Source organism: Neocloeon triangulifer, unplaced genomic scaffold (assembly GCF_031216515.1).
Source record: "Neocloeon triangulifer isolate White Clay Creek 2 clone unplaced genomic scaffold, ASM3121651v1 ptg000012l, whole genome shotgun sequence".
In the NCBI taxonomy this organism is placed as follows: Eukaryota; Metazoa; Arthropoda; class Insecta; order Ephemeroptera; family Baetidae; genus Neocloeon; species Neocloeon triangulifer.
In genome coordinates, this window is record NW_026775554.1 from 17,274,529 (window position 1) to 17,294,854 (window position 20,326).

General features: G+C 37.9%; 1 protein-coding gene across 8 annotated transcripts in view; it reads right to left on the reverse strand.

Moving 5' to 3' along the window:
- LOC132198094 (stress-activated protein kinase JNK) overlaps positions 1-20,164 on the reverse strand; it is a 73,398-nt gene extending 53,234 nt beyond the window's left edge. For 5 of the 8 annotated variants that reach the window (XM_059621867.1, XM_059621866.1, XM_059621865.1 and 2 more), the window contains exons 1-2: positions 20,010-20,164; positions 7,046-7,087 (exon numbers count right to left, since the gene is read on the reverse strand). The gene's annotated coding sequence lies outside the window, so the exon portion shown is untranslated. Of the gene's footprint in view, positions 1-1,133; positions 1,257-7,045; positions 7,088-20,009 lie in introns of those variants that run through there. The other 3 variants (XM_059621868.1, XM_059621864.1, XM_059621869.1) reach the window with 2 other exon arrangements.
- Between the last annotated feature and the right edge of the window lie 162 nt (positions 20,165-20,326).

A 20,326-nucleotide genomic window follows, 5' to 3' on the forward strand; every position in this document is an offset into this window, starting at 1 on the left:
AATGTGCCAAGTCGTAAAGCGGAATAATAAACGCAACCGCCTCTCTTTGCACTCCACCGCCGGAGAACAGCCCTTCAACTCGGCGCATTGATAATCATTGGATTCGGATTGGGAACGGCGCTTGTTGTTCGTATGTCACGGCAACAAAACGGGACTCGCTCGGGCTTATTTGATTGTTTCCATATGCAAAGTTGTGCCGCCAACAGAAATCAATCTAATTAATTAGCATGCAAATCGAGATTGTACCGTTGCGGTTTTCGATAGCTTTGCTTTAGGAATTAAAATCAAGTTGACACGTCCTGACAAAATATCATCAATTGATTAAAATATTTAGTTTAAATCCCCTCTGGGATTAATTAGTTCAATAAACACGGTCTCTGCTGATAAGTTATTGCAAAATCTATTTTCTTAATTTTTGTTTACAAAATTACAATTTACTAGATAATGAATTTGAAAAGTTTCTTGAATATATGTAAGCACCTCAATTTATGAGAAAGAAAGCTAGAATTTGTGAAGATATCTTATATAATTTTATGTAATCAAAAATAAAATATCAATAGGAACATAGAAAATAATTAACTGGAAATTTAGAAAGCGCTAAAAGGAAATTTCTAGAGAAAAAATTGGATTTATTTTATAATTTATAAATTATCTTATCACAAAAGAGATATTTTAATAAAAATAACTGAAAAAACTGGGACTTTCCACGATGGTTTTTAAAAACATTTATTTGGTGCAAAGATTATTTAAAGTTGAAAGCCATATTTATTTTCACAAATTGTTTATAATTTAGTGATTAATTTTAGTTTCAATGCATTTATCAACACAATTATATGGATTGAATTAATTACTATTCCAAAATTTACTTTGAATAATATTGCAGCATCTGGTCACGACAATCAATTCAGCTTTTCCCGGCAAATCTGTCGCAATAAATCGAATCGGAATTAATCCGTGCCGGGCAAAACAACGACCCCGTGTCGCATGAATTACACTGCATTGTCTCGGCGGGGTGCGTCATCTGCATTTGCAGCATCACAAATCACACCCGCCGAGCGCAGGTGGTGACCCCGCGGAAATTGTGTGCCGCCCGTTTTAATACGTTAAATGTAAATCCGTCGGTGAAAACTTACTTCTCGGCACCCTCTGGGGAAGCGGCAAGCAAGAACAATCACTCCAAGCAAGGCTTCAGTCTCAACCACGAGCACCCACTAACCGCACAGCGAGGCGCACAACTCGGCTAAAAAACTCGAACTGCGAGAGCGAGCGGCGAGCGAGCGCGCCCAATCCACGCAGGCATCCCATCTGAGCGGCCGCATGCGCGATTCGGCCCACTCGTCAATCGGCCCTTTTCCAAAGTGCCTGCCAAAAGTGGCCAATTTGTCGAGTCGGACTTCAGATTGTGATGTTTCTGCACAGACAGAGAGGGACCAAAGTCTGGCCGTTTACGAGAAAAATTGCCACTTGCGCCAATTGGTACAGAAATTTCGCCACTTGATTTATTAATTCAAAATTTGAACCTTTTCACTTTTTCAACCCTGTTCTTATTCAACTATAAATTTTTTAACATAATGTCATAAGTATATTAAATTTTAAAAGAAATGTTCAATAAAATGAACAAGATATTTAAACATTTTTCCAATTTTGGTCATTTCACAGGTTTTAAAGTGCATTTTTTTTATTCAGAAAAATACTTATATTGAAACAACCATATTGAGAATAATTACATGAAATTTAAAACTCAAGAAGACTTTCTTATTTTTTTTTCTAAGCTGGATAAATCATTTTACAGCCTCCATTCTTTATGTTCAATATAAAACGTTTTCATAGGTTGATTGCACGAATCAGCAATTAAATGTCGATTAATAAGCAATTACTCGCGGGCACGGAAATGCCAATGTGCAGAACACGGTCATCGCTGCTTCCCTATGGTAGTGTAGACCGGCTCTCGCACACTTAATTGATATGCAAACACGAAAATAGAATCCAGCCTTTATATACGGTGTGCGTGCATTATCGTCCGCCCAACGAGAGGCCGCACGCAACCTTCAGAAGGACCAAAAATTTATGCCGCTGGTATGCCCCATCCATTCCAGCAGACTTTTGGGTGTGTGCATAGGCATCTCCGAGTGCATAAATTTTGGCGGAGGGGCGCGTGCCAGCTGGAATTTAATTAATTTACAATTTAACTTACACGAGAGAAGAGAGCTTAACCGTGGAATGCATCGCTAATCAAGTCGAAAATTGCAGATGTGAGCGGAGCGTGAGTGAAGAAGCAGAGTTTTTGTTTGGATACCGCCAAAATTTAGCGTTATATTGCCTTACAAGACTTGATTAATTGAATTTGGAAGTTTTTGAAAAGCTTTATAATTTATGCTTTCTTTATTAGAATTATATATTATATATTTTATTATATTAAATAATAATATTTACTTTCAATTTAACAAATTTTTTCTTTTATTAATAAAAGTAATGTTTAAATTTTATTTTACAATTTAATTACAAGCTCTTGACTTTTATTTCATGGATTCTGTTAGACGTTAAATTTGAAATTATTCTTAACATTTTATATTTACTGGCACTCGCAATAAGTAAAAGAAGAATGAATCAAAAATAAAAATCCATATTCACTCTTGACTTTTAGGGTTTAGGGACTTAAATTGGAAAATAATGTGTAAATGTCATGAAAATGAAATATTAATATAAAAAACTTAAGCATTATAAGTAGCAGATGAATGTTTTTGCATATAATTTAACATAATTATATAAAATTGAGAACTATATAGTGAAAAAAAATTGTAAATGGCATAAAAAGGTGAAATACTCATTGACATCAACAAATATCTTTCCTCAACTACAAACTCCTTTTTCAGAAGTTTGGCCATACATTTTAAAATACGAATTCCAATTTCGTGGAAGAGATAAACGAGATTTAAGATTTAATTAAAACGCGGCTTGTTGTGGTGCTGGGAAAAGTGCATAAAACAAAACGGGCTGTCTGTCACAGTGGCAGCCGAGCGCACTGCGGCGAAACAAAATGAATGCAAATAGGCCGAACAATTGCTCTTGAAGCTCAATTGCATCGTCGCGTGCGGAAATAATTGAATCAAGTGCGAGAGAGCACTCGAAGAAGACGCTCAACAACTGGAGAGCCAAACAAGCGACTAACTAGCCGAGCGAAATCGGGGGTGCCATCCGCCCGGCCGGTCTCTGCAACCCCCGAGACGTAATGTGTAATTGCGCTGCAGGGGTGCAGTGGCGGCGCCCTTGCTCGCGCCACCGCCACGCGCACGCGCCGCACCCGTTCAGAATGGGCCCTTCATTCAGCAGATCGATAATATTGTGTATTTCCACCCCAGCGCAGTGCCATGGCTGCTGCGCCCCTGCCTAAAAAGCAGCAGCAGAGAGAGAAGCTCGAAACATACCTGCCTTCTTGAGTTGTCGTAATGTCACTTTAAGTAATTAATGAACTCGTCGAGCGACCCTTCCGTCAAACCTTGCAGCAGGAAGCTCCGTAATTTATATTTCAACGTGTAAAACTTAGCACGCGCCAAAAGTTGTAAAGCGCCGACTTTTACGGCGCGATTTCTCGAAATTAAAAGTTTTCCTTGGCTGTAATTGCCGGATTAAACGCGTGTACTACTTTCCCTCTCTTTCCCAGACGTAAATCCTGCTTCCTTCGCCACTTTAGGAAACAGCTAGAGGTTTGGTCCGATTTGCTATGTGTGTAGTATGCAACCCGCTCAACGCTGAAAATTTAATCTGAATTTTTAAAGCTGAAAGAACAGCATTCACAAGCAAATTAATGTAATCTTTACTAAATAATTGAAATAAAATAAAATGAATTTTAATTTCACTGAATTTTTTGAATGTGTAATCTTACCTAAAATTCTGCCCAACCTAATTTTTTTTTTTTTTTTTAACATAAGTTATGTTTTAGAGAGAAGAGTTTTTCTGCATGCCTCTCTGTTATAAAGAAATAAGTTTAAAAATTAAAAATAAAATTCATTTTTCCATGTATGTAGATTAAGTTTTTTTCCCTTTTTAAACAATTCTCTCGCGATTTGCAGTTTGCTTTTATTTGTCAACTTCCCTCTCTGCCGGTATGATTTGCATTTAAATTCAAGTCTAAGGTTTTTTTTTTAAGTATAAAATGCGCTGCACGTTCTATGCGCCACGGGTTATTAAGCTGCATAATATGCGCGGACGAGGCGAGTATTAAAATCAATTGTTGGGAAATGTTTTTATTAACTCTGCTGGAGAGGGAGGGAGAGCCAGACGTCTCTGATTTTGGAAATTATATGCCGTCGCTTCCCTGTTCCGTCGTATTTTTTATGCAAATCGGCTTTTTGAAATTCAAATGCTCAAACGGGCTCATTTGCAGTAGAAGTTAACTGGCGTTTTAGTCAAATGACAAACGCGATTGCTTCATAATTGCGAGTGACAAAAGACTCTTCCACCCTAATCTTTCTTTCGTTTTGAAATAAACACACAGCGGAAGCAAATTAAGGCATAAAAGTATAATTACGGTATAAAAATAAAAATCATTAAAGCCACTTTTTATATACATATATTACGCTTATCAGTTTTATCTGCGCAAATTCAGATTTACAAAATGATTCCGAATTTTAATTCATTTTTAAATTTAACTTTCATTTTAAATTTTATTTTTAATCCCTAATTAAATAATTTATTAATATTTATTTACTTTTCTGTGTAGATGTTGGCGCCAATGTGAACATTCGTAACAGATAAAATAGGGCTGACATATCTACTCGTCTCATTCAATTCCACCCAGATTTGGGCGCCAAATCTGGTCACAGATCGGCCGACGAGCGGTTGGTTTTGCCAATTCTGGCTTCCGAGTCGACTGGACGGGGCGAACGAATTCTGATTTGGGCTCGTGTCTGTGGTAATGTTGGCCTTATACACAGCAGCAATAATGGTGTAGGACCAAAATCAATAATAGTGTAATGCTATGTAGGGCTCGTTTCATTCCACCGCCGCCGCCGCCACTTAGATTTAGGTCAAGCCATTGTATGCGAGCTCATACGGCGGCACTACTTTGCTGGGGCGGCTGACGAAGCGACCGAACCACCACCATTGGCCCGCAGACGGACACCATTCTTTTTCCTTTTCTTTGTACTGGTGCACTCGTGCGTGAGGCCAATTCATTTCCATAAATAGGTGACAGGGTTTGACACGATTTTGGATCAAAAGCAGACAAAACGCGGTCGGCAGGTGTGCGAATTTGAGTGTTAGCCAAAGTTATACACATTGCTTGTTTGTACAAAATTTATGAAGACAAAAACTGTTTGTCAATATAAAAGCGAAATCCTGTAAACAAAAAACCTCTCTCTGCATAGAGATAAATGTTATAATAATTTGCTTTCGATCCCAAGCTTAAAGGAATAGCTGTATCCAAACGTATATAATTATGTAAAGTTAAATTAAATAAGGGCATAATTAAAAATGTGAAGTTTTTAGAAGAATTAAAACGTGTTTCATCACCCTTATTTTTAAATTGAAAGTTAAATTACATTTAAATATTTTTTGTGTGTGTGATCAGTTAGTAATTAAAAAGAGTTCCAACTCTAACCCGAATGAAAAAAAAACTAACCAATTTAACCTCAAATTTTTCAGCAAATTTATTTTTTCAGTTTTTGCATTTATTCTTTAACTAATTAATAAAATCATAATAAAATATGTTTTATTGAAATTTCGGTGCACAAAGTCAGTTCATTCGTTATTTCCATTTCAAGCGCGATCGAAGTCAAGATACCGTCATGGGTGGGCGTGTATATTGAAGGAGCACCAAGATGCTGACGTCAGAGCCAGAAAGCAACCCCCGCATGCACACTTGAGCATTCGACTCTTGAAAAATGCGGCGAGAGGGTGGAATCACGCAAGCATTAACCCATCACGACGCAAAAAGACCAAGGGTTGCCCCGGCCGACAATGAGCGCACAAAGGACGCGCAGGTTTCACGAGAAACAGCCCACTAAGTGCATGACGGGTGCTGTCTCGCGCACGACCTGAAATTGGGCGCCCAGACGGGCGTTTTGCTCGATGAATTTCTATTGAGATCAAAGTAGCGTGCGGCTGTGAATGGTCCTTTCCGAGCAGAAAATGAGCGAGCCAAATGCGGGCATTGTTTTGTCTGTCCGGCTGAATGCAGAGGTCTATGAGGAATTTGTGAACTCGGCTGCAAAATGAGCTCATAATCAGCTAATACTCTATGAGTGCTCCAATGTTAATTGTTTTTACTATGCAATTATCTTCAAATTTAAGATCCTAAAGAAATTTTTTCTTCATAAAAATTTAATTGTACCTTGTTATGCAAATTATTGTTTTAGTTAAATTTAATGAAATTTTCAATAGGTTTTTGATTCTGTTAAAGAGGAGTTTCAGATTTTTAGCAAAAGGGTTTTTTTCTAAAATTTAGTCCAATATCTTGAATTATTAAAACAGAATCCATTTTTTTTTTAGCAAATGGCCGATTTTACGTCACAAATGGCATTTATTAAAACGCCATCACAAGGCCGGATTTATTTTTGGACTGACGAGTGTCAATTATTGAGCAAAACTCGCGACAATGAGAACGCGGGGGGCAACGGAACTGCCATCAGATGTCACCGTAATTAGGTGTGTCGCATCTGCCATTTTTCTCATCGTCTAGCACGCGTCGGAACGAACAAGCAACCACTGGCGCCCGCGGCCAATCAATTTTAAATTTGCATAAACAACATAAACAAGCAGCGTATGTATGAATATCAAATTGCGTCTCTATCCCCACTCTGACAGAGACACGGGTGAGCGAAATTACATTATTATACGCCCTGTGTCGTGTATTCGTGCAGGTTTCAACTCTGGTATTTGCACAAAAATTTCGCCAACGGTTTTGAGCTTCCAATTTTACAGGCTAAATTGAATTTTAATGTACTCTATATGCAGCCACTTTCACTGAAATTAGGCTTAGAATTTACAAATATTTTGCCTTTAAAAAAATATTTTTCTAGAATTATATAATTAATATTATTCTTACCTTGACCACGCCCTGCGTCCTGCCTCTACAGCCTCAAAAAACCTAAAACAGTAAAAATGATGATTAAATTAAATTATTATGTCACAAATTAAGTCTATAAATAAAAACGCGGAAAGGTTTGCCGGCTCTCATTGACATCAATTAAAACATAAATTTTTTTATGACCAGCTTGAACCATGTTGAAAATTTTTAAAGGATAAGTGACCCCAAAGGGCAACCTGCTGTCTTCTGGTACTTTAGAATCGTACAAAAAAAATTATAATTATAAAAAAAATAACATTTTAATCTCATTCTATTTAAAAAATTAAATATTTTTGAGATCAACAACACAATTTTGAATACATATTTCAAATTTCACTGGAGTAGTAGTTTCAGAACGATATTTAATGAGAGAGGAGCCAAAGTTCAGGCGCTCTCTGCAACAATGCAGAAGCAGAGAGCAAATATTTGCATAAGAATTGCATAAATAATGCACAATCTGCAATTCACGCCGGCATTATGCATAATTGCGGCAAGCTCGCGGAACAGGCCGTCGAATAAATTATCTAAGTGCTTGTCGAAAAGTTTGTACGCACAAGTCGTGTAAAATATGTATCGCACACAAGACGACACTCGAGAGAAGTTAGAAACATAAGAGAGAGGGCTTGCAACATTTTGAGTGGCCCTTTCGCTCAAAAAGTTTTTCGCCTGCCGTCTTTTAACTTCTGCAAGCTTTAATACCAAGTGAAGAAAAAACTGGCCAAGAGCAAGACGTCAAAATATTATTTTTCTCTGACCAGATTGTGAGTGACGCAAACGGAGTTGGTTTACTATTTCCATAATATCTTGAGAGGATTCCGGAGTAGAAAAACAAGGGCTTTGGAGAAAACTTCATTTCCCGGCTCCCCAATTTGGTTCGCAATCGGCCATCATTTTCCGCGCCCGCAGGCTTTCGCGTGTGTATACGCGCCGAGGGGGTGCAGCGCCGTAAGAAAAACACCCTCATGGGAGATATTAATCCAAGACCTAGTCCACCGACCGACCGCGTGCAGCACATAAATGAAAAACAGCATCAGAGCAATGAAAGCGAGCGGCCCGAGTTGAGTGGGTAAGGAAGTAGTAACGCTTTGATGCACCTTGGCTCTCTCGTCTGCAGCCTGTCTGCAACCATAAAACTGCCGGGAAATGGGAAAAGTGACCCTCTGCAAGCAAGCAGAAGTCGTTTCTGTGAGAAAGACGGAGAGAGAGAGGCTCAAAGTTGGGCTTCCCTTTTCTATGGAAACTGACTTCGGCGAACGCGCTGTCAAAAGTTTTGATCTCAAACTCGACACCACTTCCAAGAGTTGAACCTTCTGCGCCTCTGCTATTAATGATCAAAATACATATATCTAGAGCAAAAATTTGCCCAGCTTATTTTACTTATTCTTAATTGTTGGTTTGGAAAGTTTGGTCCTTTGGTTTGAAAAAAAAATTGTTTTTAAGTAGATTCTTGGTTTAAATTTTGTTCATATTTTCTGTCAAGGTAAAAAGTAGATTTAAAAAAGGAGCAAACTAGAAGAGGTGTTTACTTTTTAATTTTCAAGACCGTAAAAAAAATTAAGTGAAGAAATTTACTCCGGCCCAATAAATCGATAATGTTTTTGAAGGGATCTAGAATTATTGTCTTGAAATATCATTTTATTAAAATATCCTATTTTAAGTATTTTTGCTCAAGAATAAAGGTCAATTTTAATATATCAATAAGCAAAACAAATTTAACATAAGCCACAATTTAAAATTGATAAATTTAAAAATATCAAAAAAGTATCTTTATAACAGAAGCTAGGCCATCGAAACTTGATTTTCAATTAGAATATTGCTCCTGGAAAAATAATTTTTTATTAATTGCTAATACTTTTAATGAAGAGATCGGGCTTTCCATGATCGTCTACTCGAGTGTCAATTTCTTGAAACAAAAATACTTCTTAATGTGGAATTTTGCAGGTTGTTGTTTCTTTATCTACAACCTGATCAATCTCAGTAAAAAACATTTCAAAGTTTTGTTTGCTTTTCTTCCTTATATGTTGAGTAGATGAAATTTCCCATCAGATGCCAGTCGCAAGCGTCGTTCTCGGCGGTGGAACACGCAATTTTTCTCCATCAGCTCCGTCCCGACAGAGAAAGTCATTAATAATTTTTATATTGCAAGCTGCTCAATACACACGGCGCGGGTATAAAAGTCGCGCGCGCCTCGCGTTTTTTCCCACTTTGAATTATTAATCAAGCTGCTTATGCGGGCACAAGAAAGTCGCGTATGACGATTTCTCACAAAATTAAGGGCGACCGCATGAAATATGAAGTGGTGCACCCTTTGAGTGCGCGCGGCTCGAGACTGTTGTTTTATGCAAATGCGCCCGAATATTAACACAAATGCAAATGGCGCACGGCCATTTCGGTGCGTGGCCCCCTCGGATTTAAAGCAGCTTGTTCCTTTTCTCTCTCCTGCCAAAGAGCGATACAGAGCATAAAAACAGCAGAATAAAGAAGTTATGTTTTGAGAATCGCTGCGAAAATTTCCCTTCCTGTTGGCAAAACAAGCCGTTTTCCTATGTTTTGCTTCAAGAATAAAACGGAATTCCTGGAGAGGCTGCGGGTCCACGCACACTCACGATGCATCGTCGTCAAATTTGTTTTTCTCCTGCCATTCCTCTCTCGTTTACATTTTATGCGGCAGAGTGAATGAGGCTCGTTTGACGGCAAACATATTGGACCCGAAAACACCTGCCAAATGTGAGAGGAACAGATTTTCTGCAGATCGTAAAACCATCCTGTAAAGTAAGCTTGATCTTGTTTCATATTTTTGAGGAACTTTAAATGTATGAAATGGTTATTGATTAAAAAAGAAAATTAATACTTATTTATAAATTTTGAATAAAATAGTAAAGGGAAAAAAATAATCATTTTGTAGTAGAATTTCACGATCGTGGGTTGATTTAAATTTAAATTCGGCCTTTCCTAGATAGGTTTTGTGAGTTGTTTATTGTTTAAGAAAACAATATCCTGCTCTACATGTTTCGGCTGCGGGCTGCAGCTATAATTCAGTATTCTCTCGAAGTAAATAAATAAAACTGGAGTTCGCATGCTTATTCTCCATATATTAATCGTTTTACCTCAAGCTTTTAACTAATTTCATATTTTTTTGTTCAGTTATAATTTCTCTCTCCTACTTTTTTTCAACTAATTATACGTCAAAATGAGAAGAATAATTACACCAGTGTATTCAAATAGCAGGAAGTGAAAGAATTTTTCCAACTTTTTATGACCAATCTCGTTTAACTTATGGCCACAGCGAGATTAACCAAGTCCGCGATAATATCATAAAGCGAGCACCAAAACGCGACTGGCCGTTTGGCTGCCGTTGCAGCGCGGTAGAAAAATTGCAGTGCAGTTGCGAGTGCCATTAGACCGGGCCTAATATCGTCCCGGCAACGGTGGTCGTGCAGGGGCAGAGGCTTTAATAATAATAGATGCCACTATCGCGGGACATTATCAGTGATGAAGCGCTGCCATTATTTCACCCGGCGGGGACATTGGGTTTTCATAAATCAGCACATCGCAGGCCGGGCTGGCGCGTGGGCTCGCAAGGTAAACGCGCCAAAATGATTAATTTTGGAGGGTCCAGGTGATTTTCGCCCGATTCGTTCAAAAGCACCGGGTCGAATAAATGATTTTCAGAACCTACGTGCTAATTTGTTTTCCGCCAGAGATGTAATTATCTAGTTAATGCATGGCAATTTGCAAATAAAGATCGATGAGCGATTAATAAAAATCCTTTTAAAATGCAGATTTTTTGTGAATTAATTTATTGTTGAATATTCTAATCTGATTTTATTTTTTTAATAAACTAACTTAAAAAAGTATAAAATCTACAAATTTGATTGAAGTTAACTTTTTTTTATTAAATGGCAATTAATTAAAAATCATGAATTATATCGTCTTTTGTAAAAAAAACGTCCAATCAAAATAAAAGGGAAATCGCCAAATTTGATTAAATCTCAAAAACATGAAGCCTGCCTCGGCTGTGAAATTTTTCCACAAAAAGATTAAAAATGTTATATTTTACGTACGAGAAGTGCACAATTTGGGGAGCCGCAAGCACAAATCAAATTAATGCGGGAAGCGTCGGGTTATCCGTGTACGGCCCCCGTTTTACGTTTTAACACAAAAGGCACGTATATTAAAATAAAAAGTAATTTCAAAAGCACTCCAATTCGTAATTAGAGCACCATCCGCCTCCGAGCGCGCAAACAAAGGCGAGTGGGAAAAGCAGCACCGGCGAAAATGTGCGCATTATATTCCGCGATGTTTTCGTTCCGGCGAATTAAAGCGGGAAAGCAGGGGACTGATATCTTATGCGAGTGCTGCGTGAAAGCGAGACTTGTGCATCGACATTTTTCAGCAATTATTTTTTAATGAGAAAAAATGCGAGGGGTCTCTCTAGGTGCGCTGACATCAGAGGAGGCACCTTTTGGAACTTGAAACATCCACCGGCTAAAGAGCACGCTTGAAATTTTGCGGCGGCATTGAATGAATGACACGCCGCACAACGAGGGCGGTGCCACGCCGATCAATATTCCGCCAACTACATGCACTATGCCCCATGTACACCCTTCAAAAACGAGTGTGTATGTAAAGTGCAAACGTACATGATGCGAGGCGTGTCCCTGCAACCGCAGCCCCTGTAAAAATTATGGGCTGCTGCTGCTCCAGTACATTTGAAAATATTCCAAAATAACTTTTTAAACATAATCTGAGATAATAATTTTTAAAATTCCATAAAAATTACATTAAACCAATTTAAATGCGTCTTCTATTAAAAAAAATTATTTCTATTCAAGTCGCAGAGTTAAAATAGTGGAAATTCTTAATTTTTTTGCTATACATTAAGGAAGTGTTTTAATTGAATAAAATTAATATAAATTATGATAAATGTGATAAATAAAGTATAGCAAAAAGTACAGGTGGTCTGCACTATGAACCTAATTTTCGCATTTAAATGGCAGGGAAGAAACTCAATTTGCCATCAATCTCTTTTTAATGCATTCGCAGCAGGCGCCCTTTCCGATTTAACCTCGAACAAAAGAAGCTGCTTTGAATGTAAATTTCCAGCCCGTCCCGTACATTTCACCGCGCGATTTGCCATTTACTTTTATCTCTCCCGGCGCCGCAAAACTCAAATTGGACCCAGACCTGCGAGCAGATTTGGATACGGAGCAGGTGAAAAATTGCCCGGCCGCTTTATCACGCAGACACACAAATACGGTCGTAACTGGAAACAAAGAAAAAAGTATAAAAACTAGAGAAAAAAAAGATGAAAACGAAGCCGGCGGGAGGGGCGCCGCTGAAACAAATGCGGCTGCCGGGTATGTATCTGCAGAAGAAAGAGCTTCGAAATTAATGTTTTTCCGCAGCAGCAAAACCACGAGAAGAGCCTTGAGAGCTTCTTCTTCTTCTCTCGTCTAGCAATAGACACACACAGTGGCCTGCTTATCTGCACCGCAGACCCGAATATAAATTGCGCCTATTTCCTCGCACTTTACTCCTCCCAGTTGATGCGCAAAGTGGCGAGATGAATTTTATATATGGTTGTAAGTAAGAGACGAGAGGTGATTTTGCGACGGCAGAACAATCGCGGCAAAAAACAATAAAGAGATGAAGAAAGAGAGACGCGGTGTCGCCGCCGTCGCGAGCGCAAATTAATGCGCCTTTTGTGCGGAACGCTTTCAATTAGACAAGCACCTTGCGTTTAATGATGATTCGAATCAAGTCCTCCACCTAACAATTAGACGGTGTTGCCTACCACGGCTCAGTATTTACTTTTAATTCATTATAATGGAGACAAAAAGTGGCGCAAGTAATTTTTAATGAAGTTCTTTTTTATTCCTTGTTACTTGTTGATACAATTTATTGTTTATCGTTAAATTAGAAATTGTAAACCAATATAGAATTTTTTAAATTATTACTATGATTTTTTTTAAATCACTAATTTTAAAACTGAAATAATGTAAGTTTACTTTTCCACAATTCGTAAAAAAAAAATTATATAATATTTAATTTTAAATGAATAAAAGAACATAGACCACTAAATGGGTGCTAAATTTCTGGAAACTGCAATAATATAATTAATATATCTTTTAAACAATCAATTTAAAAAAATGAAAATAAATATTCTCACCATTTTTTATTTCTCCTTTTTTTGTAATTCTGCAAAAACTAAAAACAACGAGTTTTCACGAGGCCTGTGGCGATGACATTGGCCAAGAGCAAACTTTCCATGACGCTCTTTGCAACAGGAAATGATGTCTACCTACGTTTTCCGCGAAAATCAGCTCGCGGTGCATTGACAGCGTAATGCGACCGTGCATGTTGTGTTTGTGTACGCAAAGCCTGGTGATCAAATGTTCGAACGTTTGCATGCGGTGGTGACGCGCCCGTGACATTTACCTTGGCGGCGAATGAGCCATAATAATAATATTCTCGCGAAGCAAACGATCCGATTCTGTTGTGCGGCAAAGCACTCGACACGTCAACTGATATCTAACGGAGTCATTGAAATGAGCCGGAGGAAATTGCTCTGAATTAAAGTCAGATGCAGGACTCAAGATAACACTGGTCGTTTTCTTCCGCAGCGGACGTTAAAAAAAAAAACTGTCACGATATGTTTCAAATCAGTAAAAAAAATATATATTTTTACTTTTAAATAGAGCGTAAGTTCTTAAGTTAATTTCACTCTTTAGTTGTTAATTTATAAAATTAGAGAATAGCATTAACTGTGAACAAACTCTCCACTTGATTTACAATTGAGAAAAAATTTAATAATTTGATGTTTTCTGTTTTTCTTTCCAAATCTATTTGATATTATTTTTACTAAAAAAAAAAATACGTTGTGGTCGTTTCCCACCAAGTTCCAAAATTAGCCTCGTCTATTTCAACACTCGCATGCAGCTTTCATCAAATGACAAAAGTGGCGCCTACAGTCGCACAGGTGCATCGCATTCGTTCTTCTTATGTCAAATTTCAACGCGCACGCTCCTCTGGATGAAAACAATCTCACTCGGTACAAAATGTATACATATTTATTTTTACGACTCTCATCAGCGAGATAAAATTCTTCGCCAACTCTTTGCATTGCAGGTGACGTCAGCAGCGAGCGAGAGCGAAATGAGCGAATCAAAAAGAGGAAATTTGCACCGGCTGCTGCTGCACCAGAGCTGAAGTTTTTAATTAATATTGAGAGAGAGATTCGCGTTTAAAGACAGCTGTCGGCCATTTTTAAATTAATGGTGAGTGGTGAAGGCGGAAAAGGCAGCCGTACAAACTGGCGCGCTGCTGCTGTGGGAAATCCTATTTTTGCGCATTGTTCGAATGCCAGCGCAGAATCCTTTGAAAATCAATCACTGCTTTACACTGGTGCATTTGTGTTCAGGTTGTGACAGAGGCTGCTTGAAAGAGGCTCTGTTCCAGATGCAAAACCGTCGGACGGATTTGCTTTCATGCCAGCTTTTCAATTAACCGAGCGAAAGAGCTGCTGCTGTGCACACAGGGTATCTCGGTGACACACTTTTGTGGTAAATTAAACGCCCCATTAATGACTGCATCTATTGAGAGTGCAGGTGGATGAAGACGTGCATACAAACTTTGCCCTCAACTAAAGGTTGTTCCTCTTTGAATTGAGGAGTGCCGTTTTAGTCAAGGACGCGGATGCAATTCAAACATTGCAACAGAAAATATGTTCTAATTAAAATAATGTTGCAATCTGACTATTTATTTCAGATGCAGCTTATTCTTGATGAAAATATTTAAAATAATAGATTAAAGTTCTGCGTCAAATTAATGAAAATTATGTTCTATAGGAATCTGTTTTTTTAATAATCTGCAAAATATAATATTCTATTAATTTGTGTCATTTTCAATGTATCTGAATGGAAAATAAACAAACAAAAAAATAAAAATACAATTGAAAATTTTTACGTATTTTGGATTTTGGGTATTACTTTTGTTATATACTATTTTATAGTTTTATATCACATTTTTTTGTCCATGTCTATTGAAATTTTAACTAATTGTTTATAGACTGAGGTAAAATTTGATAAATTGGTCACTTTTTTAGTCGTATAACAACATTTTGAATTTTTCTTTTTTTAATATGCTGAATTTACAATTCTTTGATTTAATGTGAAAATATATCATTTTCGTCTCAACCAATATGAAATTCTGCCGTTTCGTCTGACTGACTCACACTTGAATTTATCACAGTCTCACACCAGTAAGAAAATCGCGACCGACTATAAATTTTGAGTCGCAAATCCTGCTAGTCAGACGAACTAATCCCGCCGAGTGGATCACGAGTAAAACGGCCCCGTCTGCCAGCTGAAGGCTGAAGTGAGCAAAAGACGTAGAAATGGGAGTGACGGAATAAAAATTGTATCCAGCAGCAGAAGCGGCGGCGGCACGCGCAGTTCATAGTCCATTAACGCCATTCTCGATGAGCTGCACGCTTAAGCACGAAAATCTCCGGCCGTGCAAAGTGCACACCCAGGAGAAAATGAGCGAAAGAATAAGGCAGAGAAAGAACCCGGACCGACGAGGTGTATCAATAAAAATAAATGCTGCCCTTAAGAAAGCCGCTGCTTAAAAGAGATGGAGCCACGACGGCACTTCTCTCTCGGGATTAGGCTGCTGGATATGAATCTTAACTTGTTCTTTGCCCAACCTATAGTCGTTGCCAGGGAGTTACAAAAGTTCGCCACTTACATGAATTTATTATTGATTTAGTATCGCAATATAAGAGTTAAATTTTGCTAAATATTTTATCAAAATATTTTTCAAAAATTCATTTTTTTTTTATCTGTAACAATAAGAAGTAAAAATCTGATGGAATATTTTATTTTGTTTTAAAAGAAAAGATACCTTGATTTTTTCATTTTCTAGTCGTACCAGTAAAAGCTTGATTTTCCGGCCATATCTTTTGCAATTTTTAAGCAAAGGTACTTGCTGGGGTGCTATTTGAGCCAAGTATTGCGGCCCTTGATAAAATTTATTTGATCCGACAAGGAGGTCAACGCTCCGGATATTTATCTGTCTGAGCACAGCTTCACTTTCGTTTTGCGCGAGTGGAGGTGTCTAAATGAGATAACGGGCCGCAGATAAATCGTGTTATGTGTGCCGGTGGTGGTTGTCCGCACGCGAAACACCCCGCCTAACTCTGTCAGTTGGATTCGCTCAAAACGCTCGAATAAATTTCCACCGTTTCCAGCACAATCGACGGATGAATTGACGCGGCGAGAGTTGATTAAAATCGCTAATCTGGATTAAATTGCGGCCCAGGCAGGGCGTGGTCGGTCGCGAATCGGATGGAAAAGAGAAAAATGCGGGTGTATTGACTGCTCGCTCGCCGAGAGTAATGATCAGCGTCCGTCTTTTTGCGCCGCGTACTTGAAAGATTGATTTGGCCGGTCGGCGCACAATGCACGTGTGCCCTGCAAACTTCCCACACACATGATGGATTAAATATTTAGCCCAAGGCCCAAAAAACCCAAGAGGAAAAGGAAAACTCATTGTTGGATTGAGATTGAGGAGATATTGATTGGCGTGTCCTTGAAAAAAATTAGAACTTTTTTGCTCTTTAAAGAACTTGATTGTTGGTGTGCGTGTGTGATTTTAGCAAAGTTTATAAATCAATAACAGGTTAAGAGTTCAGTTAAAAAAGTATTCTAGATAAAAACTTAAAGGGTAAAAAAATGAAAATTTATATTTTGGATGAATTTTGATTAAATTACGTTCCACTTTTGAATAAATTAAACATTTAAACAAAAAAATCATATTAAACATCAGATTAATTTATTTAGCTCTTTGTTTACTCTCTCTTTTAAAACTTATTTTTAGGCGTTTGCCGCATTTTGGTCAGCTGTATTATTCCAGAGCCGAGGTTTCCACAAATTTTGGCAAAATAGACATCAGTTGAATATGAAAACAAAAATATTTAGATAAAATGTAGCAAAAATGAACAAAATCTGCTTTGAAAGTGTTTGAAAGTGAACGTTTTGTTTATGAAAAATGATTTGAAGCGTTCCTCCCATAAAATTATTATTTAGTTTTCATTTTTGAGACACACAAAATAAATTTAAAATTAAATGCATTCTGTGAATGAATTCATTCAGCATAAATGGCGATGTCATCAATTAATACAAAATTTCAGATTTCTTAAACATTCTCATTTTTTTTATAATAGCTACTCGCCAGAATAAAATATTTATTGGAAATTAAGAATTAAAACAAATAATTGAAAACAATATTTGTTTAAGAATGAAGGAATCTTTTAAAAATCTGGAGATAAACAGTGACATTCAGCATAAACCAACAAGATCTACTGTAAGATATATTTTCCCCAAACAAAGAGACGTCCGTGTAAAATGTCACAATACAGCGGAGGGAGAATTTTGCAAGTCAAGCTGGGCTCCGCCTCGCAACAACTGACAGCGCCGAAAAAAAGCGTTTTTATTTTTTTCTTTTCGCCCCCAAAACATAAAACTGCTTTTGGAAGAGCGAGCAGTAAAAAAGGCGTCCGCTCTTCCTGGACGAAACAAAGCGGCGCGGAGCAATCAAAATGCACGCGCCAAGTCAATTGCGGGGCCGGATGGGATCATAGCCGCTGACTTGGCGAAATACTCGCATTCACAAGTGAGTGCGTGACGTCACATCAATCAATAAGCTACTGAGAGAGAGCGGTGCGATGAGAGAGAGTCTCTCTCTCTCTCTCTCGCTGCACCACGGACGGAAAAGCTGCCGCGCCCTCCCCGCCCGCCAGCCCCGCAGCGGAAAAACAGCGTGGGTGCGATTTTGTTGGATGCGTTCGGTCGGCCGGTGCGAGAGAGACCGGCTCGAGCAGCACTCTTTTCAGCACTGCAGCCAACGACTAATTAATCATACTTGGCCATCCGATGCATATTTCGCCAGATTGATTGAACAACGACGGGCATGACTGGGTGGATTATGAATTTTTGAATAACAACACACATTAAAAAAAGGAAAAAATTTTGACAGATTTTTAAATATTTAGCTTCTGTGGACGGCTGAAATCTTTTCCTAAACTATATTAAAAATCTGTTTGCTGGAAGCGCTCAATTAGTTTTGAAAAACAAACTTCTCTGGATATTTTCAGTTTTTGGAAAATTACAATGAAAAATCAATTTTACACTTTCAATTCAGTCCTTTTTCCATTTTTTAAATGCTTTCAATTTGCCTGTAATGATGGAGGGGTGGGGGTCAGATTTTCCAGTCAACAATAATGTGATGAACCAAAATCAATTAGAACACAAATTTTCCTCCATACATTGCTTAAATACTTTTCTGTTTAAATAATTTCCAAAATTGTAGATTCTGCAATATTATAAAATAGCAACTGTTCAGGTAAATTTATATGAGAAAAATACATAAATAATTAAATTATTATAATTTATTGTCAAGTTGGAAAAGAAGGACAAATTTTAACAAACGATTTCAATGTTTTTTCTTTTTATTACAAGAAAATTCCGGAAAATTCAATTATCGTTTCTTTTTTAGCTAAACCACAGACAAACGGTAACGCGCTGAACGCCAAAATGGTCCTAATTGCTAATTGCATCTATTTTATTTCAAGAAATTTTATAACAAAAAAATTAGAGCGTTACATAATTTTCATTTAATAGGATTTAAAAATGAATATAACTTAATATAACCAAAAATATACAATCAATAATGTCTTGAACATTATACTTATGCAATTGTCAGTGTGAAAAGCAACACTGAAAGAATCAAAAGATTTATTCAAATATTTTTTTACAGTATTAATTTATAAGGTTTTTTTCTTAATTTACCAATTTATTTGCTTACATATCAATACCCTTTTTTACGTTTGATATCATTTGATATTATTTTATACGTAATATACTTTTCTTGTAGAAAATTTAATCTTCTCAACAATAATTCATAAACTAAAGGTATTTGAAATAAAAAATAGTGTTAATATTGAAATGCTCTCATTTATCCTCATGAGAATCATCTGCAATTGAAAATTATAGGCACGACAAATAAAAATAATCTTTTGATGAAAACTCTGATGCTCAACCCTTAAACTCATAAGATGATGAGAGGCAAAAGATAAAAAAAAAGCATTCGGACTCATGTGCAAAACTTCAAGGCCGTCTTTGCAGGGGGGTGGCTCAGGCGAAAAAAAACGGGGGCGAGAGTCACACACGTGACAGGACGCACGCAAAAAAACTTCAAATTTCCTGTTCCCCAGCCCTGATGCAGCAACTTTGACTTTGTTTTTTGTTGCTTTTAGCTCTGTTGGCATTGCGAGCAGTGTTAAAGAGCAGAAATTAAGATTGATCGCGGCGTTGCGCCAAAAAGCCATTCATTTTTCGCATGCATGTGAGCGCCAGGCTTTTTCTCGGCGGCGCCGCTAATCTGCTTGGCGCCGCGCCAGTCACAAGAAATGACATGTACCACTGCAGGAGGAGCTCGAATGAAACAACAATCTCATCCAATGGAAAACAAAAATATTATATAATTTGGGCCTGGCCCAGGAAAAAATTATTTTTTTTCTTTAACCAGCAAAATATTATATGGATCGGGTTAAATTTTATTGTCCCCCGGCTGTGCAGTTCATTCGAGAAGGGGGCGTGCAATTTTTTTTTGCGAAATAGTGCGTTATTTTTCGCTTTTCTGCGGCGGAGTTCGCCACTTCCGGTCAATCTTGAGCCGAGAATGGACGGAAAGTAACGCTGAAAGTGGTTGGAAGGCCTAAAAGGAGCCGTATCGGCGCGGAAAGGGCGAATTCAGGGGCAGGTGCCGCTGCACTGGTCAATACACTTGTCATGTTCCACCCCCACTTTGCCAAAAATGGGCACCTTTGCGCTTGGAAACGCCACTTGGGCGAGCGGCCGGCGCCTCTCAGTTCACTTACCGCAACTTCCGCGCCTCTCGGGATGCACAAAACAGCACTACTCGGGCACCAAAGTCATTTTGCCACTGTCTTTCATCCAACACAACCACTGCAGCAGTGGAATATTATCCATGAAGTGGTGAATTTTGTGTTGTGACGTCAACAAATGCGGATTGACAGCTGAGTAAAGATATTCCCAGCGACCAATCAGAGCCGACCGAGGAGCCGAAGCGCCACTTTTTGTATCACCCCGTCTCATTTATCGCCAAAAATGGCATTATTCGCATATTACACGACACAAGTGGAAGCCAAATTAATATAATTAAAAAGCTAAAATT